This window comes from Eucyclogobius newberryi, unplaced genomic scaffold (genome assembly GCF_026437365.1).
Source record: "Eucyclogobius newberryi isolate DKJ021-1_F unplaced genomic scaffold, fEucNew1.0.hap1 SCAF_1, whole genome shotgun sequence".
In the NCBI taxonomy this organism is placed as follows: Eukaryota; Metazoa; Chordata; class Actinopteri; order Gobiiformes; family Gobiidae; genus Eucyclogobius; species Eucyclogobius newberryi.
In genome coordinates, this window is record NW_027315723.1 from 53,984,217 (window position 1) to 54,005,859 (window position 21,643).

Consider the following 21,643-nt stretch of genomic DNA (forward strand, 5'->3'; position numbering starts at 1 on the left):
GTGTATAAAGCTCTAAAGACACACCTCAGAGTGGCATAAAGCTCTAAAGACACACCTCAGAGCGGTATAAAGCTCTAAAGACACACCTCAGAGTGGTATAAAGCTCTAAAGACACACCTCAGAGTGTATAAAGCTCTAAAGACACACCTCAGAGTTTATAAGCTCTAAAGACACACCTCAGAGTGGTATAAAGCTCTAAAGACACACCTCAGAGTTTATAAGCTCTAAAGACACACCTCAGAGTGTATAAAGCTCTAAACACGGACTTCAGAGTGGTATAAAGCTCTAAAGACACACCTCAGAGTGTTATAAAGCTCTAAAAACGCACCTAAGAGCGGTATAAAGCTCTAAAGATACACCTCAGAGTGGTATAAAGCTCTAAAGACGCACCTCAGATAGCGGTATAAAGCTCTAAAGACACACCTCAGAGTGGTATAAAGCTCTAAAGACGCACTTCAGAGCGGTATAAAGCTCTAAAGACACACCTCAGAGTGTCTAAAGCTCTAAAGACACACCTCAGAGCGGTATAAAGCTCTAAAGACACACCTCAGAGTATATAAAGCTCCAAAGATGGACCTCAGAGTGGTATAATTATCTTATCTTATCTTATCTTATCTTATAAAGCTCTAACGACACATCTCAGAGTGGTATGAAGCTCTAAAGACGCACCTCAGAGTGGTATAAAGCTCTAAAGACAAACCTCAGAGTGTTATAAAGCTCTAAAGACGCACCTCAGAGCGGTATAAAGCTCTAAAGACACAACTCAGAGTGGTATAAAACTCTAAAGACGCACCTCAGAGCGGTATAAAGCTCTAAAGACACACCTCAGAGTGGTATAAAGCTCTAAAGATGGACCTCAGAGCGTTATAAAGCTCTAAAGACACACCTCAGAGTATATAAAGCTCTAAAGACACACTTCAGAGTGGTATAAAGCTCTAAAGACACACCTCAAAGTGTTATAAAGCTCTGAAGACGCACCTCGGAGCGGTATAAAGCACTAAAGACACACCTCAGAGTGTATAAAGCTCTAAAGACACACCTCAGAGTGGTATAAAGCTCTAAAGACACACCTCAGAGTTTATAAAGCTCTAAAGACACACCTCAGAGCGGTATAAAGCTCTAAAGACACACCTCAGAGTGGTATAAAGTTCTAAAGATGCACCTCAGAGTGGTATAAAGCTCTAAAGACACACCTCAGAGTGGTATAAAGCTCTAAAGACGCACTTCAGAGCGGTATAAAGAGCTAAAGACACACCTCAGAGTGGTATAAAGCTCTAAAGACACACCTCAGAGTTTATAAAGCTCTAAAGACACACCTCAGACAGGTATAAAGCTCTAAAGACACACCTCAGAGTGGTATAAAGCTCTAAAGATGCACCTCAGAGTGGTATAAAGCTCTAAAGACACACCTCAGAGTGGTATAAAGCTCTAAAGACACATCTCAGAGTGGTATAAAGCTCTAAAGACACACCTCAGCGTATATAAAGCTCTAAAGACACACCTCAGAGTGGTATAAAGCTCTAAAGACACACCTCAGAGTATATAAAGCTCTAAAGACACACTTCAGAGTGGTATAAAGCACTAAAGACACACCTCAGAGTGGTATAAAGCTCTAAACACACACCTCAGAGTATATAAAGCTCTAAAGACACACCTCAGAGTGTATAAAGATCTAAAGACACACCTCAGAGTGTATAATGATCTAAAACCACACCTCAGAGTGGTATAAAGCTCTAAAGACACACCTCAGAGTTTATAAAGCTCTAAAGACACACCTCAGAGCGGTATTAAGCTCTAAAGACACACCTCAGAGCAGTATAAAGCTCTAAAGAAACACCTCAGAGTGGTATAAAGCTCTAAAGACACACCTCAGAGTGTATAAAGCTCTAAAGACACACCTCAGAGTGTATAAAGATCTAAAGACACACTTCAGAGTGTATAATGATCTAAAACCACACCTCAGAGTGGTATAAAGCTCTAAAGACACACCTCAGAGTTTATAAAGCTCTAAAGACACACCTCAGAGGGGTATAAAGCTCTAAAGACACACCTCAGAGTTGTATAAAGCTCTAAAGATGCACTTCAGAATGGTATAAAGCTCTAAAGACACACCTCAGAGTGTTATAAAGCTCTAAAGACACACCTCAGAGTGTATAAAGCTCTAAAGACACACCTCAGAGTGGTATAAAGCTCCAAAGATGGACCTGAGAGTGGTATAAAGCTCTAAAGACACAGCAAAGAGTATATAAATCTCTAAAGACACACCTCAGAGTGGTATAAAGCTCTAAAGACGCACCTCAGAGTGGTATAAAGCTCTAAAGACACACCTCAGAGTGTTTTAAAGCTCTAAAGACACAACTCAGAGTGGTATAAAACTCTAAAGATGCACCTCAGAGCGGTATAAAGCTCTAAAGACACACCTCAGAGTGGTATAAAGCTCTAAAGATGGACCTCAGAGCGTTATAAAGCTCTAAAGACACACTTCAGAGTATATAAACCTCTAAAGATGGACCTCAGAGCGGTATAAAGCTCTAAAGACACACCTCAGAGTATATAAAGCTCCAACGATGGACCTCGAAGGGTATAAAGCTCTAAAGACACACCTCAGAGTGGTATAAAGCTCTAAAGACGCACTTCAGAGCGGTATAAAGCGCTAAAGACACACCTCAGAGTGTATAAAACTCTAAAGACACACCTCAGAGCAGTATAAAGCTCTAAAGACACACCTCAGAGAGTATAAAGCTCTAAAGATGGACCTCAGAGCGGTATAAAGCTCTAAAGACACACCTCAGAGTGGTATAAAGCTCCAAAGATGGACCTGAGAGTTGTATAAAGCTCTAAAGACACAGCTCAGAGTATATAAATCTCTTAAGACACACCTCAGAGTGGTATAAAGCTCTAAAGACGCACCTCAGAGTGGTATAAAGCTCTAAAGACAAACCTCAGAGTGTTATAAAGCTCTAAAGACGCACCTCAGAGCGGTATAAAGCTCTAAAGACACAACTCAGAGTGGTATAAAACTCTAAAGACGCACCTCAGAGCGGTATAAAGCTCTAAAGACACACCTCAGAGTGGTATAAAGATCTAAAGATGGACCTCAGAGCGTTATAAAGCTCTAAAGACACACCTCAGAGTATATAAACCTCTAAAGATGGACCTCAGAGCGGTATAAAGCTCTAAAGACACACCTCAGAGTATATAAAGCTCCAACGATGAACCTCAGAGTTGCATAAGGCTCTAAAGACACACCTCAGAGTGGTATAAAGCTCTAAAGACGCACTTCAGAGCGGTATAAAGCGCTAAAGACACACCTCAGAGTGTATAAAGCTCTAAAGACACACCTCAGAGCAGTGTAAAGCTCTAAAGACACACCTCAGAGTGTATAAAGCTCTAAAGAAAAACCTAAGAGTGTATAAAGATCTAAAGACACACCTCAGAGTGTATAAAGCTCTAAAGACACACCTCAGAGTGTATAAAGATCTAAAGACACACTTCAGAGTGTATAATGATCTAAAGACACACCTCAGAGTGGTATAAAGCTCTAAAGACACACCTCAGAGTTTATAAGCTCTAAAGACACACCTCAGAGTGGTATAAAGCTCTAAAGACACACCTCAGAGTTTATAAGCTCTAAAGACACACCTCAGAGCGGTATAAAGCTCTAAAGACACACCTCAGAGTGGTATAAAGCTCTAAAGATGCACCTCAGAGTGGTATAAAGCTCTAAAGACACACCTCAGAGTGGTATAAAGTTCCAGAGACACACCTCAGAGTATATAAAGCTCTAAAGACACACCTCAGAGTGGTATAAAGCTCTAAATACACACTTCAGAGTATATAAAGCTCTAAAGACACACTTCAGAGTGTTATAAAGCTCTGAAGACGCACCTCAGAGCAGTATAAAGCTCTAAATACACACCTTAGAGTGTATAAAGCTCTAAAGACACACCTCAGAGTGGCATAAAGCTCTAAAGACACACCTCAGAGCGGTATAAAGCTCTAAAGACACACCTCAGAGTGGTATAAAGCTCTAAAGACACACCTCAGAGTGTATAAAGCTCTAAAGACACACCTCAGAGTTTATAAGCTCTAAAGACACACCTCAGAGTGGTATAAAGCTCTAAAGACACACCTCAGAGTGTATACAGCTCTAAAGACACACCTCAGAGTGGTATTAAGCTCTAAAGACACAACTCAGAGTGTTATAGAGCTCTAAAGACGGACCTCAGAGTGTATAAAGCTCTAAAGACACACCTCAGAGTGTATAAAGCTCTAAAGAAACACCTCAGAGTGTATAAAGATCTAAAGACAAACTTCAGAGTGTATAATGATCTAAAGACACACCTCAGAGTGGTATAAAGCTCTAAAGACACACCTCAGAGTTTATAAGCTCAAAAGACACACCTCAGAGTGGTATAATGCTCTAAAGACACACCTCAGAGTTTATAAGCTCTAAAGACACACCTCAGAGCGGTATAAAGCTCTAAAGACACACCTCAGAGTGGTATAAAGCTCTAAAGATGCACCTCAGAGTATATAAAGCTCTAAAGACACACCTCAGAGTGTTATAAAGCTCTAAAGACGGACCTCAGAGTGGTATAAAGCTCTAAAAACACACCTCAGAGTGTAAAAAGCTCTAAAGACACACCTCAGAGTGTATAAAGATCTAAAGACACACCTCAGAGTGGTATAAAGCTCTAAAGACACACCTCAGAGTGTATACAGCTCTAAAGACACACCTCAGAGTGGTATTAAGCTCTAAAGACACAACTCAGAGTGTTGTAAAGCTCTAAAGACGGACTTCAGAGTGTATAAAGCTCTAAAGACACACCTCAGAGTGTATAAAGCTCTAAAGACACACCTCAGAGTGTATAAAGATCTAAAGACACACTTCAGAGTGTATAATGATCTAAAGACACACCTCAGAGTGGTATAAAGCTCTAAAGACACACCTCAGAGTTTATAAGCTCTAAAGACACACCTCAGAGTGGTATAAAGCTCTAAAGACACACCTCAGAGTTTATAAGCTCTAAAGACACACCTCAGAGCGGTATAAAGCTCTAAAGACACACCTCAGAGTGGTATAAAGCTCTAAAGATGCACCTCAGAGTGGTATAAAGCTCTAAAGACACACCTCAGAGTGGTATAAAGTTCCAGAGACACACCTCAGAGTATATAAAGCTCTAAAGACACACCTCAGAGTGGTATAAAGCTCTAAATACACACTTCAGAGTATATAAAGCTCTAAAGACACACTTCAGAGTGTTATAAAGCTCTGAAGACGCACCTCAGAGCAGTATAAAGCTCTAAATACACACCTTAGAGTGTATAAAGCTCTAAAGACACACCTCAGAGTGGCATAAAGCTCTAAAGACACACCTCAGAGCGGTATAAAGCTCTAAAGACACACCTCAGAGTGGTATAAAGCTCTAAAGACACACCTCAGAGTGTATAAAGCTCTAAAGACACACCTCAGAGTTTATAAGCTCTAAAGACACACCTCAGAGTGGTATAAAGCTCTAAAGACACACCTCAGAGTTTATAAGCTCTAAAGACACACCTCAGAGTGTATAAAGCTCTAAACACGGACTTCAGAGTGGTATAAAGCTCTAAAGACACACCTCAGAGTGTTATAAAGCTCTAAAAACGCACCTAAGAGCGGTATAAAGCTCTAAAGATACACCTCAGAGTGGTATAAAGCTCTAAAGACGCACCTCAGATAGCGGTATAAAGCTCTAAAGACACACCTCAGAGTGGTATAAAGCTCTAAAGACGCACTTCAGAGCGGTATAAAGCTCTAAAGACACACCTCAGAGTGTCTAAAGCTCTAAAGACACACCTCAGAGCGGTATAAAGCTCTAAAGACACACCTCAGAGTGGTATGAAGCTCTAAAGATGGACCTCCGAGCCGTATAAAACTCTAAAGACACACCTCAGAGTATATAAAGCTCCAAAGATGGACCTCAGAGTGGTATAATTATCTTATCTTATCTTATCTTATCTTATAAAGCTCTAACGACACATCTCAGAGTGGTATGAAGCTCTAAAGACGCACCTCAGAGTGGTATAAAGCTCTAAAGACAAACCTCAGAGTGTTATAAAGCTCTAAAGACGCACCTCAGAGCGGTATAAAGCTCTAAAGACACAACTCAGAGTGGTATAAAACTCTAAAGACGCACCTCAGAGCGGTATAAAGCTCTAAAGACACACCTCAGAGTGGTATAAAGCTCTAAAGATGGACCTCAGAGCGTTATAAAGCTCTAAAGACACACCTCAGAGTATATAAAGCTCAAAAGACACACTTCAGAGTGGTATAAAGCTCTAAAGACACACCTCAAAGTGTTATAAAGCTCTGAAGACGCACCTCGGAGCGGTATAAAGCACTAAAGACACACCTCAGAGTGTATAAAGCTCTAAAGACACACCTCAGAGTGGTATAAAGCTCTAAAGACACACCTCAGAGTTTATAAAGCTCTAAAGACACACCTCAGAGCGGTATAAAGCTCTAAAGACACACCTCAGAGTGGTATAAAGTTCTAAAGATGCACCTCAGAGTGGTATAAAGCTCTAAAGACACACCTCAGAGTGGTATAAAGCTCTAAAGACGCACTTCAGAGCGGTATAAAGAGCTAAAGACACACCTCAGAGTGGTATAAAGCTCTAAAGACACACCTCAGAGTTTATAAAGCTCTAAAGACACACCTCAGACAGGTATAAAGCTCTAAAGACACACCTCAGAGTGGTATAAAGCTCTAAAGATGCACCTCAGAGTGGTATAAAGCTCTAAAGACACACCTCAGAGTGGTATAAAGCTCTAAAGACACATCTCAGAGTGGTATAAAGCTCTAAAGACACACCTCAGCGTATATAAAGCTCTAAAGACACACCTCAGAGTGGTATAAAGCTCTAAAGACACACCTCAGAGTATATAAAGCTCTAAAGACACACTTCAGAGTGGTATAAAGCACTAAAGACACACCTCAGAGTGGTATAAAGCTCTAAACACACACCTCAGAGTATATAAAGCTCTAAAGACACACCTCAGAGTGTATAAAGATCTAAAGACACACCTCAGAGTGTATAATGATCTAAAACCACACCTCAGAGTGGTATAAAGCTCTAAAGACACACCTCAGAGTTTATAAAGCTCTAAAGACACACCTCAGAGCGGTATTAAGCTCTAAAGACACACCTCAGAGCAGTATAAAGCTCTAAAGAAACACCTCAGAGTGGTATAAAGCTCTAAAGACACACCTCAGAGTGTATAAAGCTCTAAAGACACACCTCAGAGTGTATAAAGATCTAAAGACACACTTCAGAGTGTATAATGATCTAAAACCACACCTCAGAGTGGTATAAAGCTCTAAAGACACACCTCAGAGTTTATAAAGCTCTAAAGACACACCTCAGAGGGGTATAAAGCTCTAAAGACACACCTCAGAGTTGTATAAAGCTCTAAAGATGCACTTCAGAATGGTATAAAGCTCTAAAGACACACCTCAGAGTGTTATAAAGCTCTAAAGACACACCTCAGAGTGTATAAAGCTCTAAAGACACACCTCAGAGTGGTATAAAGCTCCAAAGATGGACCTGAGAGTGGTATAAAGCTCTAAAGACACAGCAAAGAGTATATAAATCTCTAAAGACACACCTCAGAGTGGTATAAAGCTCTAAAGACGCACCTCAGAGTGGTATAAAGCTCTAAAGACACACCTCAGAGTGTTTTAAAGCTCTAAAGACACAACTCAGAGTGGTATAAAACTCTAAAGATGCACCTCAGAGCGGTATAAAGCTCTAAAGACACACCTCAGAGTGGTATAAAGCTCTAAAGATGGACCTCAGAGCGTTATAAAGCTCTAAAGACACACTTCAGAGTATATAAACCTCTAAAGATGGACCTCAGAGCGGTATAAAGCTCTAAAGACACACCTCAGAGTATATAAAGCTCCAACGATGGACCTCGAAGGGTATAAAGCTCTAAAGACACACCTCAGAGTGGTATAAAGCTCTAAAGACGCACTTCAGAGCGGTATAAAGCGCTAAAGACACACCTCAGAGTGTATAAAGCTCTAAAGACACACCTCAGAGCAGTCAAAAGCTCTAAAGACACACCTCAGAGAGTATAAAGCTCTAAAGATGGACCTCAGAGCGGTATAAAGCTCTAAAGACACACCTCAGAGTGGTATAAAGCTCCAAAGATGGACCTGAGAGTTGTATAAAGCTCTAAAGACACAGCTCAGAGTATATAAATCTCTTAAGACACACCTCAGAGTGGTATAAAGCTCTAAAGACGCACCTCAGAGTGGTATAAAGCTCTAAAGACAAACCTCAGAGTGTTATAAAGCTCTAAAGACGCACCTCAGAGCGGTATAAAGCTCTAAAGACACAACTCAGAGTGGTATAAAACTCTAAAGACGCACCTCAGAGCGGTATAAAGCTCTAAAGACACACCTCAGAGTGGTATAAAGATCTAAAGATGGACCTCAGAGCGTTATAAAGCTCTAAAGACACACCTCAGAGTATATAAACCTCTAAAGATGGACCTCAGAGCGGTATAAAGCTCTAAAGACACACCTCAGAGTATATAAAGCTCCAACGATGAACCTCAGAGTTGCATAAGGCTCTAAAGACACACCTCAGAGTGGTATAAAGCTCTAAAGACGCACTTCAGAGCGGTATAAAGCGCTAAAGACACACCTCAGAGTGTATAAAGCTCTAAAGACACACCTCAGAGCAGTGTAAAGCTCTAAAGACACACCTCAGAGTGTATAAAGCTCTAAAGAAAAACCTAAGAGTGTATAAAGATCTAAAGACACACCTCAGTGTGGTGTAAAGCTCTAAAGACACACCTCAGAGCGGTATAAAGCTCTAAAGACACACCTCAGAGTGGTATAAAGCTCTAAAGACACACCTCAGAGTATAAAAAGCTCTAAAGACACAATTCAGAGTGGTATAAAACTCTAAAGACGCACCTCAGAGCGGTATAAAGCTCTAAAGACACATCTCAGAGTGTTATAAAGCTCTGAAGACGCACCTCGGAGTGGTACAAAGCTCTAAAGACACCTCAGAGTGTATAAAGCTCAAAAGACACACCTCAGAGTGGTATAAAGCTCCAAAGATGGACCTGAGAGTGGTATAAAGCTCTAAAGACACACCTCAGAGTGTTATAAAGCTCTAAAGACGCACCTCAGAGCGGTATAAAGCTCTAAAGACACAACTCAGAGTGGTATAAAACTCTAAAGACGCACCTCAGAGCGGTATAAAGCTCTAAAGACACACCTCAGAGCGTTATAAAGCTCTAAAGACACACCTCAGAGTATATAAACCTCTAAGGATGGACCTCAGAGCGGTATAAAGCTCTAAAGACACAACTCAGAGTATATAAAGCTCCAACGATGGACCTCAGAGTGGTATAAAGCTCTAAAGACACACCTCAGAGTGGTATAAAGCTCTAAAGACGCACTTCAGAGCGGTATAAAGCGCTAAAGACACACCTCAGCTAACACATCTAACCCTAACCCTGATTTTCTAAACTAATAAAATCACAAACAAAAGAGAAGAGTGCAAAGAAAAAAATGTTTCAGTCATATGCGCAGCTAAACAAAACTGTTTTTAGCTTAGATTTGAACATTGTCAGAGTAGAAGCCTGTCTCACATCTTCAGGAAGACTGTTCCAGATTTTAGCTGCATAAAACTGAAACGCAGATTCCCCATGTTTTGTCCTGACTCTGGGCACCAGCAGGAGGCCGCTCCCTGAGGTCCTCAGAGTCCGAGATGGTTCATATGGCACAAACATATCCAAGATGTACTTTGTAAAGACACACCTCAGAGCGGTATAAAGCTCTAAAGACACACCTCAGAGTGGTATAAAGCTCTAAAGATGCACCTCAGAGTGGTATAAAGCTCTAAAGACACACCTCAGAGTGGTATAAAGCTCTAAAGACACACCTCAGAGTTGTGTAAATCTCTAAAGACACACCTCAGAGTGGTATAAAGCTCTAAAGACACACCTCAGAGTGTATAAAGGTCTAAAGACACACCTCAGAGTTTATAAAGCTCTAAAGACACACCTCAGAGCGGTATAAAGCTCTAAAGACACACCTCAGAGTTTATTAAGCTCTAAAGATGCGCCTCAGAGTTTATAAAGCTCTAAAGACACACCTCAGAGCGGTATAAAGCTCTAAAGACACACCTCAGAGTGGTATAAAGCTCTAAAGATGCACCTCAGAGTGGTATAAAGCTCTAAAGACACACCTCAGAGTTTATAAAGCTCTAAAGACACACCTCAGAGCGGTATAAAGCTCTAAAGACACACCTCAGAGTGGTATAAAGCTCTAAAGATGAACCTCAGAGTGGTATAAAGCTCTAAAGACACACCTCAGAGTGGTATAAAGCTCTAAAGACACATCTCAGAGTGGTATAAAGCTCTAAAGACACACCTCAGCGTATATAAAGCTCTAAAGACACACCTCAGAGTGGTATAAAGCTCTAAAGACACACCTCAGAGTATATAAAGCTCTAAAGACACACTTCAGAGTGGTATAAAGCTCTAAAGACACACCTCAAAGTGTTATAAAGCTCTGATGACGCACCTCGGAGCGGTATAAAGCACTAAAGACACACCTCAGAGTGTATAAATCTCTAAAGACACACCTCAGAGTGGTATAAAGCTCTAAACACACACCTCAGAGTATATAAAGCTCTAAAGACACACCTCAGAGTGGTATTAAGCTCTAAAGACACATCTCAGAGTGTTTTAAAGCTCTAAAGACGGACCTCAGTGTGGTATAAAGCTCTAAAGACACACCTCAGAGTGGTATAAAGCTCTAAAGACACACCTCAGAGCAGTATAAATCGCTAAAGACACACCTCAGAGTGGTATAAAGCTCTAAAGACACACCTCAGAGTGTATAAAGCTCTAAAGACACACCTCAGAGTGTATAAAGATCTAAAGACACACATCAGAGTGTATAATGATCTAAAGACACACCTCAAAGTGTTATAAAGCTCTGATGACGCACCTCGGAGCGGTATAAAGCACTAAAGACACACCTCAGAGTGTATAAATCTCTAAAGACACACCTCAGAGTGGTATAAAGCTCTAAACACACACCTCAGAGTATATAAAGCTCTAAAGACACACCTCAGAGTGGTATTAAGCTCTAAAGACACATCTCAGAGTGTTTTAAAGCTCTAAAGACGGACCTCAGTGTGGTATAAAGCTCTAAAGACACACCTCAGAGTGGTATAAAGCTCTAAAGACACACCTCAGAGCAGTATAAATCGCTAAAGACACACCTCAGAGTGGTATAAAGCTCTAAAGACACACCTCAGAGTGTATAAAGCTCTAAAGACACACCTCAGAGTGTATAAAGATCTAAAGACACACATCAGAGTGTATAATGATCTAAAACCACACCTCAGAGTGGTATAAAGCTCTAAAGACACACCTCAGAGTGGTATAAAGCTCTAAAGATGCACCTCAGAGTTGTGTAAATCTCTAAAGACACACCTCAGAGTGGTATAAAGCTCTAAAGACACACCTCAGAGTGTATAATGATCTAAACACTCACCTCAGAGTGGTATAAAGCTCTAAAGACACACCTCAGAGTTTATAAAGCTCTAAAGACACACTTCAGAGCGGTATAAAGCTCTAAAGACACACCTCAGATTTGTATAAAGCTCTAAAGATGCACCTCAGAGTGGTTTAAAGCTCTAAAGACACTCCTCAGAGTGGTATAAAGCTATAAAGACACATCTCAGAGTGGTATAAAGCTCTAAAGACACACCTCAGCGTACATAAAGCTCTAAAGACACACCTCAGAGTGGTATAAAGCTCTAAAGACACACCTCAGAGTATATAAAGCTCTAAAGACACACCTCAGAGTGGTATAAAGCTCTAAAGACACACCTTAGAGTGTATAAAGCTCTAAAGATACACCTCAGAGTGGTATAAAGCTCTAAAGACACACCTCAGAGTGTTATAAAGCTCTAAAGACGGACCTCAGAGTGGTTTAAAGCTCTAAAGATGCACCTCAGAGTGGTATAAAGCTCTAAAGACACACCTCAGAGTGGCATAAAGCTCTAGAGACACACCTCAGAGTGTATAAAGCTCTAAAGACACACCTCAGAGTGTATAAAGCTCTAAAGAAACACCTAAGAGTGTATAAAGATCTAAAGACATACCTCAGAGTTGTATGAAGCTCTAAAGACACACCTCAGAGTGTATAAAGCTCTAAAGACACACCTCAGAGCGGTATAAAGCTCTAAAGACACACATCAGAGTGGTTTAAAGCTCTAAAGATGCACCTCAGAGTGGTATAAAGCTCTAAAGACACACCTCAGAGTGTATAAAGCTCTAAAGACACACTTCAGAGTGTATAATGATCTAAAGACACACCTCAGAGTGGTATAAAGCTCTAAAGACACACCTCAGAGTTTATAAGCTCTAAAGACACACCTCAGAGTGGTATAAAGCTCTAAAGACACACCTCAGAGTTTATAAGCTCTAAAGACACACCTCAGAGTATATAAATCTCTAAAAACACACCTCAGAGAGGTATTAAGCTCTAAAGACACACCTCAGAGTGTTATAAAGCTCTAAAGACGGACTTCAGAGTGGTATAAAGCTCTAAAGACACACCTCAGAGTATATAAAGCTCTAAAGACACACCTCAGAGTGGTATAAAGCTCTAAAGACACACCTCAGAGTATATAAAGCTCTAAAGACACACCTCAGAGTGTATAAAGCTCTAAAGACACACCTCAGAGTGTATAAAGCTCTAAAGAAACACCTAAGAGTGTATAAAGATCTAAAGACACACCTCAGAGTGGTATAAAGCTGTAAAGACACACCTCAGAGTATAAAAAGCTCTAAAGACACACCTCAGAGTGGTATAAAGCTCTAAAGACACACCTCAGAGTATATAAAGCTCTAAAGACACACTTCAGAGTGGTATAAAGCTCTAAAGACACACCTCAGAGTGTATAAAGCTCAAAAGACACACCTCAGAGTGGTATAAAGCTCCAAAGATGGACCTGAGAGTGGTATAAAGCTCTAAAGACACACCTCAGAGTGGTATAAAATTCTAAAGACACACCTCAGAGTATAAAAAGCTCTAAAGACACACTTCAGAGTGTTTAAAGCTCTAAAGACACACCTCAAAGTGGTATAAAGCTCTAAAGACACACCTCAGAGTTTTTAAAGCTCTAAATACACACCTCAGAGCGGTATAAAGCTCTAAAGACACACCTCAGAGTGGTATAAAGTTCTAAAGATGCACCTCAGAGTGGTATAAAGCTCTAAAGACACACCTCAGAGTGGCATAAAGCTCTAAAGACACACCTCAGAGTGGTATAAAGCTCTAAAGACACACCTCAGAGTATATAAAGCTCTAAAGACACACCTCAGAGTGGTATAAAGCTCTAAAGACACACCTCAGAGTATATAAAGCTATAAAGACACACTTCAGAGTGGTATAAAGCTCTAAAGACACACCTCAGAGTGTATAAAGCTCAAAAGACACACCTCAGAGTGGTATAAAGCTCCAAAGATGGACCTGAGAGTGGTATAAAGCTCTAAAGACACAGCTCAGAGTATATAAATCTCTAAAGGCACACCTCAGAGTGGTATAAAGCTCTAAAGACGCACCTCAGAGTGGTATAAAGCTCTAAAGACACACCTCAGAGTGTTATAAAGCTCTAAAGACGCACCTCAGAGCGGTATAAAGCTCTAAAGACGCACCTCAGAGCGGTATAAAGCTCTAAAGACACACCTCAGAGTGTTATAAAGCTCTAAAGACGCACCTCAGAGCGGTATAAAGCTCTAAAGACGCACCTCAGAGCGTTATAAAGCTCTAAAGACACACCTCAGAGTATATAAACCTCTAAGGATGGACCTCAGAGCGGTATAAAGCTCTAAAGACACACCTCAGAGTATATAAAGCTCCAACGATGGACCTCAGAGTGGTATAAAGCTCTAAAGACACAACTCAGAGTGGTATAAAGCTCTAAAGACGCACTTCAGAGCGGTATAAAGCGCTAAAGACACACCTCAGAGTGTATAAAGCTCTAAAGACACACCTCAGAGTGGTATAAAGCTCTAAAGATGCACCTCAGAGTTGTGTAAATCTCTAAAGACACACCTCAGAGTGGTATAAAGCTCTAAAGACACACCTCAGAGTGTATAATGATCTAAACACTCACCTCAGAGTGGTATAAAGCTCTAAAGACACACCTCAGAGTTTATAAAGCTCTAAAGACACACTTCAGAGCGGTATAAAGCTCTAAAGACACACCTCAGAGTGGTATAAAGCTCTAAAGATGCACCTCAGAGTGGTATAAAGCTCTAAAGACACACCTCAGAGTGGTATAAAGCTATAAAGACACATCTCAGAGTGGTATAAAGCTCTAAAGACACACCTCAGCGTACATAAAGCTCTAAAGACACACCTCAGAGTGGTATAAAGCTCTAAAGACACACCTCAGAGTATATAAAGCTCTAAATACACACCTCAGAGTGGTATAAAGCTCTAAAGACACACCTCAGAGTGTATAAAGCTCTAAAGATACACCTCAGAGTGGTATAAAGCTCTAAAGACACACCTCAGAGTGTTATAAAGCTCTAAAGACGGACCTCAGAGTGGTTTAAAGCTCTAAAGATGCACCTCAGAGTGGTATAAAGCTCTAAAGACACACCTCAGAGTGGCATAAAGCTCTAGAGACACACCTCAGAGTGTATAAAGCTCTAAAGACACACCTCAGAGTGTATAAAGCTCTAAAGAAACACCTAAGAGTGTATAAAGATCTAAAGACATACCTCAGAGTTGTATGAAGCTCTAAAGACACACCTCAGAGTGTATAAAGCTCTAAAGACACACCTCAGAGCGGTATAAAGCTCTAAAGACACACCTCAGAGTGGTTTAAAGCTCTAAAGATGCACCTCAGAGTGGTATAAAGCTCTAAAGACACACCTCAGAGTGGCAAAAAGCTCTAGAGACACACCTCAGAGTGTATAAAGCTCTAAAGACACACTTCAGAGTGTATAATGATCTAAAGACACACCTCAGAGTGGTATAAAGCTCTAAAGACACACCTCAGAGTTTATAAGCTCTAAAGACACACCTCAGAGTGGTATAAAGCTCTAAAGACACACCTCAGAGTTTATAAGCTCTAAAGACACACCTCAGAGTATATAAATCTCTAAAAACACACCTCAGAGAGGTATTAAGCTCTAAAGACACACCTCAGAGTGTTATAAAGCTCTAAAGACGGACTTCAGAGTGGTATAAAGCTCTAAAGACACACCTCAGAGTATATAAAGCTCTAAAGACACACCTCAGAGTGGTATAAAGCTCTAAAGACACACCTCAGAGTATATAAAGCTCTAAAGACACACTTCAGAGTGTATAAAGCTCTAAAGACACACCTCAGAGTGTATAAAGCTCTAAAGAAACACCTAAGAGCGGTATTAAGCTCTAAAGACACACCTCAGATTGTTTAAAGCTCTAAAGACACACCTCAGAATGTATAAAGATCTAAAGACACACCTTAGAGTGGTATAAAGCGCTAAAGACACACCTCAGAGTGTATAAAGCTCTAAAGGCAAGGCAAGGCAAGGCAAGTTTATTTGTAGAGCACATTTCATACACAAGGCAATTCAAAGTGCTTCACACAGCAGGAAAAATGCATTCAAATCACAAAGAAATTACAGAAACAGAAATACAATAAAATTAACTAAATTAAAAATTATCAATCCAACTGATTTTCTAAACTAATAAAATCACAAACAAAAGAGAAGAGTGCAAAGAAAAAATTGTTTCAGTCATATGCGCAGCTAAACAAAACTGTTTTTAGCTTAGATTTGAACATTGTCAGAGTAGAAGCCTGTCTCACATCTTCAGGAAGACTGTTCCAGATTTTAGCTGCATAAAACTGAAACGCAGATTCCCCATGTTTTGTCCTGACTCTGGGCACCAGCAGGAGGCCGCTCCCTGAGGTCCTCAGAGTCCGAGATGGTTCATATGGCACAAACATATCCAAGATGTACTTTGTAAAGACACACCTCAGAGCGGTATAAAGCTCTAAAGACACACCTCAGAGCGGTATAAAGCTTTAAAGACACACCTCAGAGTGGTATAAAGCTCTAAAGATGCACCTCAGAGTTGTGTAAATCTCTAAAGACACACCTCAGAGTGGTATAAAGCTCTAAAGACACACCTCAGAGTGTATAATGATCTAAACACTCACCTCAGAGTGGTATAAAGCTCTAAAGACACACCTCAGAGTTTATAAAGCTCTAAAGACACACTTAAGAGCGGTATAAAGCTCTAAAGACACACCTCAGAGTGGTATAAAGCTCTAAAGACACACCTCAGAGCGGTATAAAGCTATAAAGACACATCTCAGAGTGGTATAAAGCTCTAAAGACACACCTCAGAGTGGTATAAAGCTATAAAGACACATCTCAGAGTGGTATAAAGCTCTAAAGACACACCTCAGCGTATATAAAGCTCTAAAGACACACCTCAGAGTGGTATAAAGCTCTAAAGACACACCTCAGAGTATATAAAGCTCTAAAGACACACTTCAGAGCGGTATAAAGCTCTAAAGACACACCTCAGAGTGGTATAAAGCTCTAAAGACACACCTCAAAGTGTTATAAAGCTCTGAAGACGCACCTCGGAGCGGTATAAAGCACTAAAGACACACCTCAGAGTGTATAAAGCTCTAAAGACACACCTCAGAGTGGTATAAAGCTCTAAAGACACACCTCAGAGTTTATAAAGCTCTAAAGACACACCTCAGAGCGGTATAAAGCTCTAAAGACACACCTCAGAGTGGTATAAAGTTCTAAAGATGCACCTCAGAGTGGTATAAAGCTCTAAAGACACACCTCAGAGTGGTATAAAGCTCTAAAGACACACCTCAGAGTGGTATAAAGCTCTAAAGACACACCTCAGAGTATATAAAGCTCTAAAGACACACCTCAGAGTGGTATAAAGCTCTAAAGACACACCTCAGAGTGTTATAAAGCTCTAAAGACGCACCTCAGAGCGGTATAAAGCTCTAAAGACGCACCTCAGAGCGTTATAAAGCTCTAAAGACACACCTCAGAGTATATAAACCTCTAAGGATGGACCTCAGAGCGGTATAAAGCTCTAAAGACACACCTCAGAGTATATAAAGCTCCAACGATGGACCTCAGAGTGGTATAAAGCTCTAAAGACACACCTCAGAGTGGTATAAAGCTCTAAAGACGCACTTCAGAGCGGTATAAAGCGCTAAAGACACACCTCAGAGTGTATAAAGCTCTAAAGACACACCTCAGAGCAGTATAAAGCTCTAAAGACACACCTCAGAGTGGTATAAAGCTCTAAAGATGCACCTCAGAGTTGTGTAAATCTCTAAAGACACACCTCAGAGTGGTATAAAGCTCTAAAGACACACCTCAGAGTGTATAATGATCTAAACACTCACCTCAGAGTGGTATAAAGCTCTAAAGACACACCTCAGAGTGGTATAAAGATCTAAAGATGCACCTCAGAGTGGTATAAAGCTCTAAAGACACACCTCAGAGCGGTATAAAGCTATAAAGACACATCTCAGAGTGGTATAAAGCTCTAAAGACACACCTCAGAGTGGTATAAAGCTATAAAGACACATCTCAGAGTGGTATAAAGCTCTAAAGACACACCTCAGCGTATATAAAGCTCTAAAGACACACCTCAGAGTGGTATAAAGCTCTAAAGACACACCTCAGAGTATATAAAGCTCTAAAGACACACTTCAGAGCGGTATAAAGCTCTAAAGACACACCTCAGAGTGGTATAAAGCTATAAAGACACATCTCAGAGTGGTATAAAGCTCTAAAGACACACCTCAGCGTATACAAAGCTCTAAAGACACACCTCAGAGTGGTATAAAGCTCTAAAGACACACCTCAGAGTATATAAAGCTCTAAAGACACACTTCAGAGTGGTATAAAGCTCTAAAGACACACCTCAAAGTGTTATAAAGCTCTGAAGACGCACCTCGGAGCGGTATAAAGCACTAAAGACACACCTCAGAGTGTATAAAGCTCTAAAGACACACCTCAGAGTGGTATAAAGCTCTAAAGACACACCTCAGAGTTTATAAAGCTCTAAAGACACACCTCAGAGCGGTATAAAGCTCTAAAGACACACCTCAGAGTGGTATAAAGTTCTAAAGATGCACCTCAGAGTGGTATAAAGCTCTAAAGACACACCTCAGAGTGGTATAAAGCTCTAAAGACACACCTCAGAGTGGTATAAAGCTCTAAAGACACACCTCAGAGTATATAAAGCTCTAAAGACACACCTCAAAGTGTTATAAAGCTCTGAAGACGCACCTCGGAGCGGTATAAAGCACTAAAGACACACCTCAGAGTGTATAAAGCTCTAAAGACACACCTCAGAGTGGTATAAAGCTCTAAAGACACACCTCAGAGTTTATAAAGCTCTAAAGACACACCTCAGAGCGGTATAAAGCTCTAAAGACACACCTCAGAGTGGTATAAAGTTCTAAAGATGCACCTCAGAGTGGTATAAAGCTCTAAAGACACACCTCAGAGTGGTATAAAGCTCTAAAGACACACCTCAGAGTGGTATAAAGCTCTAAAGACACACCTCAGAGTATATAAAGCTTTAAAGACACACTTCAGAGTGTATAAAGCTCTAAAGACACACCTCGGAGCGGTATAAAGCTCTAAAGACACACCTCAGAGTGTATAAAGCTCTAAAGACACACCTCAGAGTGGTATAAAGCTCCAAAGATGGACCTGAGAGTGGTATAAAGCTCTAAAGACACAGCTCAGAGTATGTAAATCTCTAAAGACACACCTCAGAGTTGCATAAAGCTCTAAAGACGCACCTCAGAGTGGTATAAAGCTCTAAAGACACACCTCAGAGTGTTATAAAGCTCTAAAGACGCACCTTAGAGCGGTATAAAGCTCTAAAGACACAACTCAGAGTGGTATAAAACTCTAAAGACGCACCTCAGAACGGTATAAAGCTCTAAAGACACACCTCAGAGTGGTACAAAGCTCTAAAGATGGACCTCAGAGCGTTATAAAGCTCTAAAGACACACCTCAGAGTATATAAACCTCTAAGGATGGACCTCAGAGCGGTATAAAGCTCTAAAGACACACCTCAGAGTATATAAAGCTCCAACGATGGACCTCAGAGTGGTATAAAGCTCTAAAGACACACCTCAGAGTGGTATAAAGCGCTAAAGACACACCTCAGAGTGTATAAAGCTCTAAAGACACACCTCAGAGCAGTATAAAGCTCTAAAGACACACCTCAGAGTTTATAAAGCTCTAAAGACACACTTCAGAGCGGTATAAAGCTCTAAAGACACACCTCAGAGTGGTATAAAGATCTAAAGATGCACCTCAGAGTGGTATAAAGCTCTAAAGACACACCTCAGAGCGGTATAAAGCTATAAAGACACATCTCAGAGTGGTATAAAGCTCTAAAGACACACCTCAGAGTGGTATAAAGCTATAAAGACACATCTCAGAGTGGTATAAAGCTCTAAAGACACACCTCAGCGTATATAAAGCTCTAAAGACACACCTCAGAGTGGTATAAAGCTCTAAAGACACACCTCAGAGTATATAAAGCTCTAAAGACACACTTCAGAGCGGTATAAAGCTCTAAAGACACACCTCAGAGTGGTATAAAGCTATAAAGACACATCTCAGAGTGGTATAAAGCTCTAAAGACACACCTCAGCGTATATAAAGCTCTAAAGACACACCTCAGAGTGGTATAAAGCTCTAAAGACACACCTCAGAGTATATAAAGCTCTAAAGACACACTTCAGAGTTGTATAAAGCTCTAAAGACACACCTCAAAGTGTTATAAAGCTCTGAAGACGCACCTCGGAGCGGTATAAAGCACTAAAGACACACCTCAGAGTGTATAAAGCTCTAAAGACACACCTCAGAGTGGTATAAAGCTCTAAAGACACACCTCAGAGTTTATAAAGCTCTAAAGACACACCTCAGAGCGGTATAAAGCTCTAAAGACACACCTCAGAGTGGTATAAAGTTCTAAAGATGCACCTCAGAGTGGTATAAAGCTCTAAAGACACACCTCAGAGTGGTATAAAGCTCTAAAGACACACCTCAGAGTGGTATAAAGCTCTAAAGACACACCTCAGAGTGGTATAAAGCTCTAAAGACACACCTCAGAGTATATAAAGCTTTAAAGACACACTTCAGAGTGTATAAAGCTCTAAAGACACACCTCAGAGTGTATAAAGCTCTAAAGACACACCTCAGAGTGGTATAAAGCTCCAAAGATGGACCTGAGAGTGGTATAAAGCTCTAAAGACACAGCTCAGAGTATGTAAATCTCTAAAGACACACCTCAGAGTGGCATAAAGCTCTAAAGACGCACCTCAGAGTAGTATAAAGCTCTAAAGACACACCTCAGAGTGTTATAAAGCTCTAAAGACGCACCTCAGAGCGGTATAAAGCTCTAAAGACACAACTCAGAGTGGTATAAAACTCTAAAGACGCACCTCAGAACGGTATAAAGCTCTAAAGACACACCTCAGAGTGGTACAAAGCTCTAAAGATGGACCTCAGAGCGTTATAAAGCTCTAAAGACACACCTCAGAGTATATAAACCTCTAAGGATGGACCTCAGAGCGGTATAAAGCTCTAAAGACACACGTCAGAGTATATAAAGCCCCAAAGATGGACCTCAGAGTGATATAAAGCTCTAAAGACACACCTCAGAGTATATAAAGCTCTAAAGACACACCTCAGAGTTGTATAAAGCTCTAAAAACACCTCAGAGTATATAAAGCTCTAAAGACCCACCTCAGAGTGGAATAAAGCTCTTAAGACACACCTCAGAGTGTATAAAGCTCTAAAGATGGACCTCAGAGTGGTATAAAGCTCTAAAGACACACCTCAGAGTGTTATAAAGCTCTAAAGACACACCTCAGAGTGTTTAAAGCTCTAAAGACACACCTCAGAATGTATAAAGATCTAAAGACACACCTTAGAGTGGTATAAAGCGCTAAAGACACACCTTAGAGTGTATAAAGCTCTAAAGGCAAGGCAAGGCAAGTTTATTTGTAGAGCACATTTCATACACAAGGCAATTCAAAGTGCTTCACACAGCAGGAAAAATGCATTCAAATCACAAAGAAATTACAGAAACAGAAATACAATAAAATTGACTAAATTAAAAATTATCAATCCAACTGATTTTCTAAACTAATAAAATCACAAACAAAAGAGAAGAGTGCAAAGAAAAAATTGTATCAGTCATATGCGCAGCTAAACAAAACTGTTTTTAGCTTAGATTTGAACATTGTCAGAGTAGAAGCCTGTCTCACATCTTCAGGAAGACTGTTCCAGATTTTAGCTGCATAAAACTGAAACGCAGATTCCCCATGTTTTGTCCTGACTCTGGGCACCAGCAGGAGGCCGCTCCCTGAGGTCCTCAGAGTCCGAGATGGTTCATATGGCACTAACATATCCAAGATGTACTTTGTAAAGACACACCTCAGAGCGGTATAAAGCTCTAAAGACACACCTCAGAGTGGTATAAAGCTCTAAAGATGCACCTCAGAGTTGTGTAAATCTCTAAAGACACACCT